At 36.8% G+C, this 13,573-nt stretch overlaps 1 protein-coding gene and 1 long non-coding RNA gene across 11 annotated transcripts in view; one reads left to right on the top strand and one right to left on the bottom strand.

The window, feature by feature from the left end:
• LOC137250204 (uncharacterized) overlaps positions 1–13,573 on the bottom strand; it is a 300,510-nt gene that overhangs the window by 154,453 nt on the left and 132,484 nt on the right. The gene's annotated exons all lie outside the window — the stretch shown is intronic.
• On the top strand, positions 9,348–9,911 carry LOC137248141 (uncharacterized). Its single transcript, XR_010952090.1, has 3 exons — positions 9,348–9,410; positions 9,477–9,536; positions 9,605–9,911. It is a non-coding gene; the product is annotated as an uncharacterized lncRNA (long non-coding RNA).

Here is a 13,573-nt window from a genome sequence, read left to right as displayed (position 1 = left end):
TTTCTTGTAAAAATTCGTAAGTCTGGGGTATTTTATCAAGATCAATTCGAATGGGCAATAACAATGGACTGTAGATGGGGTTGTATTGTAACAATATGCAAAATATTTAAGATACTCATCCCAATCACCTTTGTTAATGTATATCTATGATATTCATTGAAAGTTCTATGGCTACGTTCAACAGTGCCTAAAGTTTGGTGGTGATAAGGCGTAGATTTTGTGTGCTTAATATTGAGAAGCTTACAAGTTCCCCAAAGAAGCTATTTTTATATTCAGATCCCGTATCCGTTATTATTGTTTTCATACTTCCATAAATTAAGATGAAATTTACGAATATAGCTCTGGCTACTGTTTGTGCATGTTTGCTCTGTATAGGAAAAACCACATATCCGACTGACAGCGTATTCATTTCCATTTAATGATCTCGGTAAAGGTCCAATTGTATCTATTTGTACTATTTCGAACACCTTCGGTGGTGTTTCAGTCAAAATCATTGGTTCTTTTAAATTTTTATTAATTTTATTTTTATTACAATTTACGCATTTATTTATATATTTTCTTATATCCTTTTTCATATTTTTCCAGTAATATTTTTGTCTTATTTTATTAGTTGTACGATTGATTCCTGGGTGGCCACCATTAACAGGATCATCGTGATATTTTTGAAGAATCTTTTTAATTTTATCATTTTCCGTCACATGCACAACCTCCGGAGTTAATGCAATTGTTAAATTTTGGGAATTTTGGTACCTATTTCTTTAAATGTGTCTACTCGAATATAATTAAACAATTTGTCTCCTAAGGACAACTGTATTTTCTTAATTCCCAAATTGCCGGGTTTTTCCATAAGACTGGTAAAGAATTGGCCTAAGTCAATCTTCGCCTCAACAATTTGATTCTCTACATTTATTTCACTACAAATTTTCTTTCCTTTTTTGAAATATAATTTCGGAGGATCGATAACGAGCTGGACTAGTCTTTCTACTTCACATTTATTAAGCGCTTCGTATACTATAGGGTTCTCTTTGTGACTTTTCTTCTCTTTATTTCTATTACTGTTATTACTGGAATTCTTTTTAGTTTTCATCTTGTCGTGACTTTCATTATTTTACATGCCTGTACTGACATTTCTTTCAAATCATTGATATCTATTCGTGACAGAGCGTCTGCCACGTAATTTTCTTTCCCGGCTGTGTACTCCACTCCAAAGTCATACTCTTCCAAATCTAATCTAATTCTAGTTAATTTAGATGAAGGGTTTTTCATTGAGAATAAATATCGCGGGTTCGAATCGAGCTCAAGGCCTAACAATAATTGTTTATCATTATTATTGTTATGATAAATTTTTTCTTAATTGAAAAAATTTTTAAATTAGAATAGAAGAAAGAAAAAATTTAGACAACTGCCAAAGCTCGTTGTATAGATCCATTTCGGGAACTGCTAAATTCCTTCATCGGCAACGTTTAGGCGCCGCTGCTATAACCATTCAGCCATCACAGCGGTTTTTTGTTTGTCTTCATTAATCCTACTTCTTTTCTGGTTCGTGCCAATTGATATTCACAACACTGCGACATCTGTTGCAGAATGGATGTGAAAATTGGACTTGTTTGATGGCAATGCCGCCATAGTGTCATATTTTATTGACACTTTTTCCCCGTGATCTGGGATGTATTAACAATTTTTGTTGTTATATCGGCCTACTGATTTTAAGATCGCGGGTTCGAATCGAGCTCAAGGCCTAACAATAATTGTTTATCTTTATTGTTATGATAAATTTTTTCTTAATTGAAAAAATTTTTAAATTAGAATAGAAGAAAGAAAAAATTTAGACAACTGCCAAAGCTCGTTGTATAGATCCATTTCGGGAACTGCTAAATTCCTTCATCGGCAACGTTTAGGCCCGCTGCTATAGCCATTCAGCCATCACAGCGGTTTTTTGTTTGTCTTCATTAATCCTACTTCTTTTCTGGTTCGTGCCAATTGATATTCACAACACTGCGACATCTGTTGCAGAATGGATGTGAAAATTGGACTTGTTTGATGGCAATGCCGCCATAGTGTCATATTTTATTGACACTTTTTCCCCGTGCTCTGGGATGTATTAACAATTTTTGTTGTTATATCGGCCTACTGATTTTAAGATCGCGGGTTCGAATCGAGCTCAAGGCCTAACAATAATTGTTTATCATTATTATTGTTATGATAAATTTTTTCTTAATTGAAAAAATTTTTAAATTAGAATAGAAGAAAGAAAAAATTTAGACAACTGCCAAAGCTCGTTGTATAGATCCATTTCGGGAACTGCTAAATTCCTTCATCGGCAACGTTTAGGCGCCGCTGCTATAACCATTCAGCCATCACAGCGGTTTTTTGTTTGTCTTTTTTCTTTCTTCTATTCTAATTTAAAAATTTTTTCAATTAAGAAAAAATTTATCATAACAATAATAATGATAAACAATTATTGTTAGGCCTTGAGCTCGATTCGAACCCGCGATCTTAAAATCAGTAGGCCGATATAACAACAAAAATTGTTAATACATCCCAGAGCACGGGGAAAAAGTGTCAATAAAATATGACACTATGGCGGCATTGCCATCAAACAAGTCCAATTTTCACATCCATTCTGCAACAGATGCCGCAGTGTTGTGAATATCAATTGGCACGAACCAGAAAAGAAGTAGGATTAATGAAGACAAACAAAAAACCGCTGTGATGGCTGAATGGTTATAGCAGCGGCGCCTAAACGTTGCCGATGAAGGAATTTAGCAGTTCCCGAAATGGATCTATACAACGAGCTTTGGCAGTTGTCTAAATTTTTTCTTTCTTCTATTCTAATTTAAAAATTTTTTCAATTAAGAAAAAATTTATCATAACAATAATAATGCTAAACAATTATTGTTAGGCCTTGAGCTCGATTCGAACCCGCGATCTTAAAATCAGTAGGCCGATATAACAACAAAAATTGTTAATACATCCCAGAGCACGGGGAAAAAGTGTCAATAAAATATGACACTATGGCGGCATTGCCATCAAACAAGTCCAATTTTCACATCCATTCTGCAACAGATGTCGCAGTGTTGTGAATATCAATTGGCACGAACCAGAAAAGAAGTAGGATTAATGAAGACAAACAAAAAACCGCTGTGATGGCTGAATGGTTATAGCAGCGGCGCCTAAACGTTGCCGATGAAGGAATTTAGCAGTTCCCGAAATGGATCTATACAACGAGCTTTGGCAGTTGTCTAAATTTTTTCTTTCTTCTATTCTAATTTAAAAATTTTTTCAATTAAGAAAAAATTTATCATAACAATAATAATGATAAACAATTATTGTTAGGCCTTGAGCTTGATTCGAACCCGCGATCTTAAAATCAGTAGGCCGATATAACAACAAAAATTGTTAATACATCCCAGAGCACGGGGAAAAAGTGTCAATAAAATACGACACTATGGCGGCATTGCCATCAAACAAGTCCAATTTTCACATCCATTCTGCAACAGATGTCGCAGTGTTGTGAATATCAATTGGCACGAACCAGAAAAGAAGTAGGATTAATGAAGACAAACAAAAAACCGCTGTGATGGCTGAATGGTTATAGCAGCGGCGCCTAAACGTTGCCGATGAAGGAATTTAGCAGTTCCCGAAATGGATCTATACAACGAGCTTTGGCAGTTGTCTAAATTTTTTCTTTCTTCTATTCTAATTAAAAAATTTTTTCAATTAAGAAAAAATTTATCATAACAATAATAATGATAAACAATTATTGTTAGGCCTTGAGCTCGATTCGAACCCGCGATCTTAAAATCAGTAGGCCGATATAACAACAAAAATTGAGAATAAATATGTTAAAGGTCGATGATCCGTTTTCACTGTGAATTTTCTGCCATAAACATATGGTCTAAAATATATAATGGCTCAATGTATGGCCGCCAATTTTTTCGATCGTGGCTTTACTTATTTTGCCTTTTGTAAATGATCATGAGGCGTAGGCAATGGGTAATTGCTTTCCTTCATACTCTTGGCTTAGCACAGCACCGCAAGCATAACTACTTGTGTCAGTTGTAATAAAGAACTCTCTATCAAAATTGGGATATTGTAGGATATTTGGACTAATTAATGCATTTTTTAGATAGCTAAAAGATTTCTCGCAGTCGTCTGTCCAATTGAAAATTACATTTTTCTTACTAAGCCTTGTTAGAATCCTGGCGTATTCCGCGAAATTTGGTATGAATCTTCTATAATAATGACAAAATGCGACAAATCTTTTTGCCTCATCGGCATTTCTGGGAGTTGGGTAATTTTGAATAATTTTAAATTTATTTGGGTCTGGTAAAATTCCAGTACTTGTGTATTTATGTCCCAGATAAGTAACTTCTTGATTGAAGAATAAACATTTATCGGGATGTTATTTAAAATTATATTTTCTGCAAGTTGAAAAGACATTTCCTAAATTTTGTATCATATATTTTTCGGAACAGCCTAATACGACTAAGTCGTCCGTGTATAAAAATGCTTGTGATGGTTTCAGACCTGCGAATTCCAATGTCATCATCCTCTGGAATGAGTTTGGAGCTACTTTGAGGTCATAAGGCAATCTTTTGAAACGATAAGTACCGTTTTCCGCTGTAAAGGATGTGATATCCCTTGACTCTGGGCTTAGTTCTATTTGGTGAAATCCTGACATTAAATCTAGGCATGAGAAATATTTCGCTCTTCCTAATTGATCCAGAATATCATCTATTCTAGGTGTCTAGGGGGTTATATACGGCGGTGATGGCGCTTTGAAGTGGCGGTGATGGCGGTGGTGCTGTGCACTGTTTGAGGGATGGAAGAATCCTGCAGTTGGTTGTACGGTGGTTGCTGGACACGATGGTGATGGTGATTTGCTGGTGGCGAATGGCTCTTTTGATGTACACTGGAGAGGTTAGTTTGGTCAGCAGGGGATTGGGCAAGGATTACGTTAAAGTGGTAAATGAATCGCGAAAAGATTAGCCGATAATCGCACTGGATTTGGCACTATTGACCGTGGAAACGAGATTCCTTTATAAAGACTCCGAACCGAGATAAATAAAGATTCGCACTTTGTAAATGTTACAAAACTAACTTCCTTAATTTAAGGAGGGGTTTTTTTTTTCAATTTTAAAGACAATTTCATAAGAATTGGTTGCACACCACGATGAGAAAATTTCGAATAATAATGAAATGTCAAAACATTGTATATACATATGTGCATATGTTTTTTCAACCAATGGTTGGGGTTGCCAGAGGGGCGAAATATGCTCAAGCGTTCATTTTACAATTTTATGAGTGATAATCCGAGTTTAACGTGAGTATTACGGTTAAGAATTATAGGTATTCTAACTAATTCATAAATATACGTTTAAATTCAAAATATGTTTAAATTCAATAGAACATGTGCAATAATACATATTGAAGCGTATAATAATTCAAAATTGTTTATGAATCCAATATTCTTAAAATAAAAGGGTTGGTTGTTGGCTACTACGACAGTCGCTCAAACATCGTCCCCGCCCTAGGCGCGTTCAGCGGCTAGAGCCTCTTGCAGCTCTTGAAGTGTCCGTAAAGCATCGCGTACGAGGAGGTCTGACACCTTTCCCCTGAAATTCGCAGTCTGCAGCCCTTGAGCAGTGCACCGAACGGTGCGTCGGGCGGCAGTAGACGCCGACGGTGGTGCGACGATAGCTGGACGAGACCGAGAGGGAACTGGGCGAGAACGAGGTGGCACGGTGGGCGCAGAGGGTACCTGAGGTGGTACTACTTAGCGAACAGGCCGGGGTGTCTGGGTATGACGTGGGATGCTCGGGGTTGCATCCCGTCGATGCAGAGAGAGAGTGATGTCGTAAGCCGCAAGTTCGGCAGCGATCATGCGAGCTGCATTCATCTGTGGCGTGCGATAGCGCTAAGCAATTTAGACAGAATTTAGACAGAATCCTCCAGAATGTTCCCAGTTGATAAGCACTTAGTGCAAAATTCAGCCACTGTTTCTCCTAATCCTCTTTTTGGAACGGCTAGCGTTCCCGGGTCGTTACGCATACCCAAAAAACTAATTTTCGAGCCTGCGAAATTTCATTTTTTTGACTTTTTTCGACTTTGATTTTAAGGTTTTTTTCATGACCTACTAAAAAAATTGTCATATGTATATCCTACCCGGCCCAAAAATGTGCTCTAAAAACGTTGTCGATAACAGTTTTTTGAACAAAAAAAATATCTTTTATTATATATTTATATTTTATTTACATGAAAATTGTATAATGAAATGAAATTGTTTGCTTCCCATTTTTGTCTTTTTCTTTTAACCGGGCAGGTATTCTAGGCTCTTCTTTCTTGTTCCGCTTGTTCCGCCGCCGATATTCTTCTATAGTTATCGGTTTTGGACCTTGCTTCGCTGCTGTAGAGGTTTGAGGAACACAGGCCGACAAAATTCAACTAAAATTATTTATTTTATAAGTTTATTTTTATGCTCTTCCTTTCCTTTCTCCTATTCTCTTCTTAAGCTTCGACATTTAATATCAAGTACTGGCATGGTCAGTTTAAGTGGGATACTCAATATCTATGTTTTGAGATTCATTGTTATAGTTGTTTTGGGTTGTCTGTTTTTTGTTTATGTCTCCTAGCAGAGGCGTAAGTGGTGCTGTCGATAACAGCCTTGCGATGGTAAACTTGCTGTGTAAACAACAAACGGGATTGAACATTGTTCACTTCAATGCTAGAAGTCTATGCAATGAAAAGATGGATTACGCCAGGTATGTGTTTGAATCTTCTGCTGTGGATGTAATCTGTGTTTCAGAAACTTGGTTTACGCCAGAGTTGGATGACATTCACGCTACCATCGATGGCTATAGCCTAATCTGAAATGACAGAAAGGATAAAAAAGGTGGAGGCGTTGCGATATATTGCAAAAATAGTATCAAAATGAAATGTATAAAGATGTCTGAGGGTACAGGGGTAGAGTATTTGTTTGTCGAATTGTATAGTAATTCTGTTAAAATGTTTGTCTCATGTGTGTACAATCCCCACAAGTCGATGAACCTTGACGCACTATTTTCGTCTTTGGATTCATACGTAGTCGACTATAATTATTTGATTATATGTGGAGATCTAAATGTCAACCTTCTTGTTCGCGCGTGTTCCAGTGTTAGGCTCCTTGATAACGTAGCTGGAGCAGGTCTCTCTGTTGTTAACACAAGTGTACCTACTAGATATGCCATAACTGTAGTCCTAGCCTGTTGGACTATTTTATTATCGCTGACCCTACAATTGTCCTAAAATTTGACCAGTTATAGTTTATTTCAAACCATGATCTTATATTTTGTTCACTTGACCTCAAATTTGACCAACCTAGCATAGGAACTAGAGTAAAGGGGGGTAATATGGACCACGCGGGTAATATGGTCCACCCAGTTATCTTGAAATTCAGACGTCACATCCTCCGTTATTTTCGTTTAATTTCTTTGTCTATTCGCGCTAGTTTCCTCAGTTTGAATTTGTCGTTCAGCAAGTGCGGGTATTCGAGTAAAAGTATTTTTTGTGAAATAGTGTTTGCTGATAATTATATGTCAGTAAGTGGAATTTGCGTTTTTATTTAAGTGCAACGAACAAATGGACGAATAACATGCGTTTAATAAATATGTTTTGCTAACTTTAAATGGCTATAGTTTATTAAACATCGTTAGCGTTCGAATTAAACCCAGTTATTTCGACAGCACGTGTTGTGGGTAATATGGACTACCACTATAGGGGCTAATATGGACTAGTGGTCCATATAACCCGCAGAAAAAATTCTTGCTCTTTTCGCTCTATTATCCTTGAGTTCATTAAGATTTTATTAATGTAGGATATGGCTCCTGGAAAGCGTAAAAACTGGAACACCGAGGACATGAAAAAAGCGATTAAAGCGGTACGATCTAATACCTGTGGTTATTTAAAAGCAGCTAAATTGCACAATGTTCCTAAGTCAACTTTAATAAGGCTAGTGTTAAATGAAGATTCCGAAATCGAAGAAGTCGTAAATACAAAACTAGGGCGTAAGCCAGTTTTTCCAGAACATTTTGAAAAGATGCTGGTGGATTACGTTCTGACGATGGAATCGAAATTATTTGGACTAAGCAGAATGGATGTTAAGTACTTAGCCTATCAACTGGCTGAAAAAAATAATATTATGCACCCATTTTCAAAAGAAAATCAGCTTGCGGGTAAAGATTGGCTGCACGGTTTTTTAAAGAGGAACCCAAATTTAGCGTTCCGCTCTCCAACGGGAACTTCTTTGGCAAGAGCACGAGGCTTCACAAAAGATAATGTGAATACCTTTTTTGATATTCTTGAAAAGGATAATTTTATTTATTCAGCCAACAATGTTTTTAACGTTGATGAAACAGGCATAATCGTCGTCCCGTCAAAATTACCCCAAGTATTGTCAAGGAAGGGTAAAAGGCAGATTGGAAGCCTAACATCTGCAGAGAGGGGATCTACGATCACAACTATTGTTTGTATGATTGCAAGTGGAATATTTGTTCCCCCACTATTTATATTTCCACGCAAGAAGCGCTCAGACTTGTTATTAAAAGGAACGCCGCCAGGATCAATATACGAATGTCATCCGTCCGGCTGGGTGCAAACATATATTTTTACAATATGGTTTAAGCACTTCATAACACATGTCAAACCATCAGCTGCTTCACCAATATTGCTCGTCTTAGATGGTCATTCAAGTCATACAAGAAATATTGAGATTCTTGATTTGGCTAGAGAAAACCACGTATCTATCGTATCCATCCCTCCTCACTCAAGCCACAAAATACAGCCTCTAGATAAAACTTTCATGGGGTCTCTTAAAAGATATCTTTCGGAAATACGTGTTTGGATGCGTTCGAATTGCAGAGCTTTGACGCACTTCGATATGGCAGACCTATATGGAAAGGCGTATATGCGAGTTCAGAGTGGGGAAATCGCAATCAAAGGATTTCGCACCACCGGTATATTTCCCCTGAACAGGCATATATTTCGTGATGATGAGTTTTTAGCTGCCGATGAGGAAGAACCACATTCTCCTCCTCGAATTTGTGAAAGCGCTTGCGAAGCACCCGAAGAAATACTGAATAACGAAAGCACAGTATCAGAATCAGAAACCACGTCTCGGGTAATAACACCGATGGAAATATCTCCGGTTCCTATAAAAAAAAACGAAGCGTTCTAATCGTGCAGACCAACAGGAAAGTCGACGTTATTAACGTCTTCTCCGTATAAGAAATCACTACAAATTTCGTTGGAAAAAGCAGCTGAAAGCAAACCTCTAAGAGAAACCAAAAAACCTCAAGATAGTCATTCTCATAAGCCCAGCACCTCCAAGAAAAATATTAAAAAATTTAATTTTGCAAAAGAAAAGTTCGCAGGTAAGACTGCTTAAGCAAAAATTTTGATGAAATTTGTAAAACATTCGTTTTCTATTTTCATTCAAGAATCCAGCACTTCCAAATCAGTTATGAAAACAATGAACTCCGCAAGAGAAAAATGCCCAGGTAAAGTTATTAAAGTAAAGGTTTTGATTTAGTATTTATAATATCGTCTTCTTCTTATTTCTTTTCAGGAAAAAGGAAGAAGACAAATTCATCATCCTCTTCGGATTTGGATGATAGTTATAGCGTCCGGGACGAATCTGACGAATTTTTAGAATTTGCAAACGCCGCTGAGAAAGAGGATGCGAAATGCCTATATTGCTCTACTTTTTATTCGGAAGATCGATCTGGTGAGATATGGGTTCAATGCGTCTCTTGCAACAATTGGAGCCATGAAGAATGTGCTGGTTGTGAACAAGATCTATTTATATGCGACATGTGTACACAGTAAACACTGCGGCTAATATGAACTACCTGGTCCATATTACCCCCTAATTTTTTTTTTCGCCTTTCTGGGTATTTTTAACTTTTTACATTTTTTTTATATTTTTTGAGTTTGGATTTATGCTATTGCAATAAAAAATAAAAATGAATTGTTTTTTAAAGTCCATAAAATTATTTTCATTGTATTATCTCATGTATTTGGTGAATTGTTTACCAAGAAAAGATTGGTGGTCCATATTTGCCTACTTTACTCTACATATAGACTACCGCTCACTTGACCAAAACGCTCTTTTCTCCCACTTGTCTAGTGTCGATTGGTGTGAATGTTGGCGTCTTCCAACCGTAAATGAGAAGCTGGAGTTTCTTAACAACAAAATAACTGATGCACTTGAGAATCATGTCCCCATGCGCACTCGAGAGGTTAAGTCCTTAACATGCCCCTGGTTTAATAGGAAAGTGATAGATGCAATTAAAACGAGGAATAAGGCCTTTTCCATTTGGAAAAAGAAAAGGTGGGAATCAGACTGGGACTTTTATAAATATACGCGAAATACAGCCACAAAGATTATTAAAATGGAAAAGTGCAAGTTCTACTCGTCACGTTTGGGTTCAGATCTTCCACCCAGTGTTTTGTGGCAAAATTTAAAAAGTTTGCGTGTTTGTGGTAAGGCCATTTCCGAATGCTCCTTGAATTCAGATGTCCTTAATAATGCATTTCTTAGTGGTCCTATGTGTAGTTTAAGTCCTGTGAATTGCATGTATTATGTACCTGGGGAGAGGCTTGAGTTCTCTGCGGTGACAGAAGTTGATGTCATAAGGTGCATCCTCAAAATTAAAACCAAGGCTATAGGAGTGGATGAAATCCCTATCAAATTTTTGAAAATTATTCTTCCGTTCATAATAGGGACAATAACTCATATCATCAACCACTCTATTACAACCTCATGCTTTCCGAATGTATGGAAAGTGGCCAAGGTTCTACCTCATCCTAAAAATAGGAAGGCAATTTTACCAATTTTGTCTAAAGCATTTGAAGGTTTACTAGCGGAGCACACACGTGCTTAAACATAACTTATTATCTCCATGTCAGTCCGGATTCAGAGCTGGACATAGCTGCTCAACTGCCCTAATAAAAATTTTGGATGACATACGTGTGCCCTTTGACAAAGGCCAACTAACGCTTCTATGCTTACTCGACTTTTCCAAGGCATTCGACCACTCATTGTTATGTTACAAGTTGCAACGATACTTTAGATTCGGTAAAAACGCTCACAACTTGATAAAAAGTTACCTATTCGGCCGGTCACAATTCGTGAACAACGGTGCTGATGTATCGCAGCCAAAGGAATTAACAGGGTCTACACTTGGTCCTTTGCTATTTAGTTTCTTTATAAACGATGTGTTTAATGTGTGTAAATTTGTTAATGTGCATGCGTACGCTGACGATATTCAGTTGTATTTGTCTAGTGAGTTTACTGATATATGTGATTTGTCATCCATATTATGTTGGGCGAACGACAAGGGCCTATGTCTCAATGTTTCAAAATCATACATGTTACCTATTGCTAAGAAAAACATATCGAGCCTTCAAATACCTGCAATAATTCTTGGCAACTCTAACGTGAAGACCGTCGATAAAGTAAAGAATCTTGGTATAGTGATTAATTCCAGTCTTAATGGCAGGGACCAAATTAACGCCGTGATGGGTAAAGTTTATGGCACTTTGCGTAATCTGAGGCAGTCCGCGCCCTACACTCCCTTTGAAATTAGGAGAAAGCTAGCCATACAGCTCATTATGCCAATCATAACATACTCAGAGTTGGTATACAATGCATTACACTCGAGCTCTGCCCATAAAATGGAGGTTGCTTTCAACCACGTCACTCGGTATGTGTATGGCTTGCACAAATTTGACCATGTATCTTCATGGAGATCTCGTCTATTAGGTTGCCACATAACTGAGTATCAAAGGGCAAGGAGTTGCATATTTTTATTCAGACTAATCTTAACGAAGTCTCCCCCATACTTGTATGACAAACTTGCGTTTAATAGGTCCACCAGGTCATGTACTCTGAATATACCCAGTTTTAATTATGTGGCATAGGCTAGGCTGTTCTTCGTCAGCACCATACGTCTCTGGAACTCAATTCCGTCTACTGTGAGAAACTCTTTAAACCAAAAAAACTATATACGTGTTCTTTATAGTTTTTCCTCTAATAACACATAAACCAACTATCAGCATAATGCAACCTATCCTCTACTGACTTCTTACCTTCCTTTTTCTATGCTTTTTATACTTAAGCTATTTATTCTGTTTAAAATTTGTTAAATTAATTTTATGTATGTATATTTATAAATGAATACGATTCACTTGACTTGTAATAATTTCGTGTTGTACGATAAATGATTCTGTTATCTTGCTGTACTAATAACGAACTCTTAAATAAATGATGATGATGTTGATTATTCAGACCCAGAAACCAAACTTTATATTTCCTAAGGTTGTTGATGCGCTGAATCCAAATCTGGCCTTGCTCTATCAGCTCTGGTTTTTGAGATACACCGTTTTTGCCCATATTTGAGGTTATGTTTTCTTTCACCAAAATTAAAGGATGGCATCTTCAAGTACAAGTCTTCTTCTTTCAAATGGCGTTGAGTTTGCTCAAATATAATTTTCTTTCGCTGAGATATCACATTTTGAAATTTTCATAATTCATGGTAGTGGTGGTTTCAACGTCATAGGGTCCTTAAAGTCACTGGTGTTATGTCTACTGAATCCAACCATTGCAACAAATTTTGAAACAATGAAGTCAATGTGACTAGAAAAAGAGAGTTTGCAGTCAAAAATTACACCCAAGTGTTTACTCTCTTGACAACGATTAGGAGATTTAGCATTTAGTATGTGGCAGTTGTCTTTTTGGAATAAGACACAACACAGCATTTGTTTGAATTTAAAAATAAGTTATTGTCTGGGCACCAACCGGCAAAAGAGTCCAGATCAGAACCGTTAGACATAGGTTGACAAGCAAATAATATTTTTTGTCAAATATATAGCTTTAGTGTTATATTTCAATCATTAAGGGGAGGAGTGATGGGAAAACATATTGAGTAAAAAGTGCTAAGTCAGGAGAAAAAATTTGTTTTGAGTGGAATTGTGCTAAGTCATAAAATAGGTGCTGGGTTGGCATACATGATTTTTATTTATCTTTTTCAAAGCTTCTACACCCAAAAGCATTGCAATTAAGGTATCCTCATTCACAGTTTTGAAAAAAAGCAGGGTATTGCAAAAATTATTCAGTTTTTTTCGTCTCCTGTAAAATTCGTAAAAGTTGATGTTATGTATGAAACAACTGTGTTGCCAGAACATTCTTTATCTTCTTCTTTATTACTTTTTTATCTTTCAATTGATATACTTTGACGCATTAACTTTAAAATGTAACAATTAACTTATTTCATTAATTAAATAAACACTCATATATAAAAGTGGTGTCAGAAGTGTATTTTAAAAATGAGCCTTACACCGGAGGATTTAAAAACAGTGTTGGATGCGCTAGCAGGAGCAATCCGAGGAGCTGTGGAGGAGGCTGCACAGAATGCTGCGGCAAATACAAACGTAAATCGTTCGGTGTCACCCAAACCGCCACAGTTTAGTATTACGGAATACACATCAGAAGATAAATCCTCAGTACAGGATTATTTCACACGAGTAGATTGGG

Source organism: Eurosta solidaginis, chromosome 4 (genome assembly GCF_040869045.1).
Source record: "Eurosta solidaginis isolate ZX-2024a chromosome 4, ASM4086904v1, whole genome shotgun sequence".
Lineage (NCBI taxonomy): Eukaryota > Metazoa > Arthropoda > Insecta > Diptera > Tephritidae > Eurosta > Eurosta solidaginis.
The sequence above is the reverse complement of the archived record's forward strand: the minus strand, read 5'-3'. Positions and strand labels throughout refer to the sequence as shown.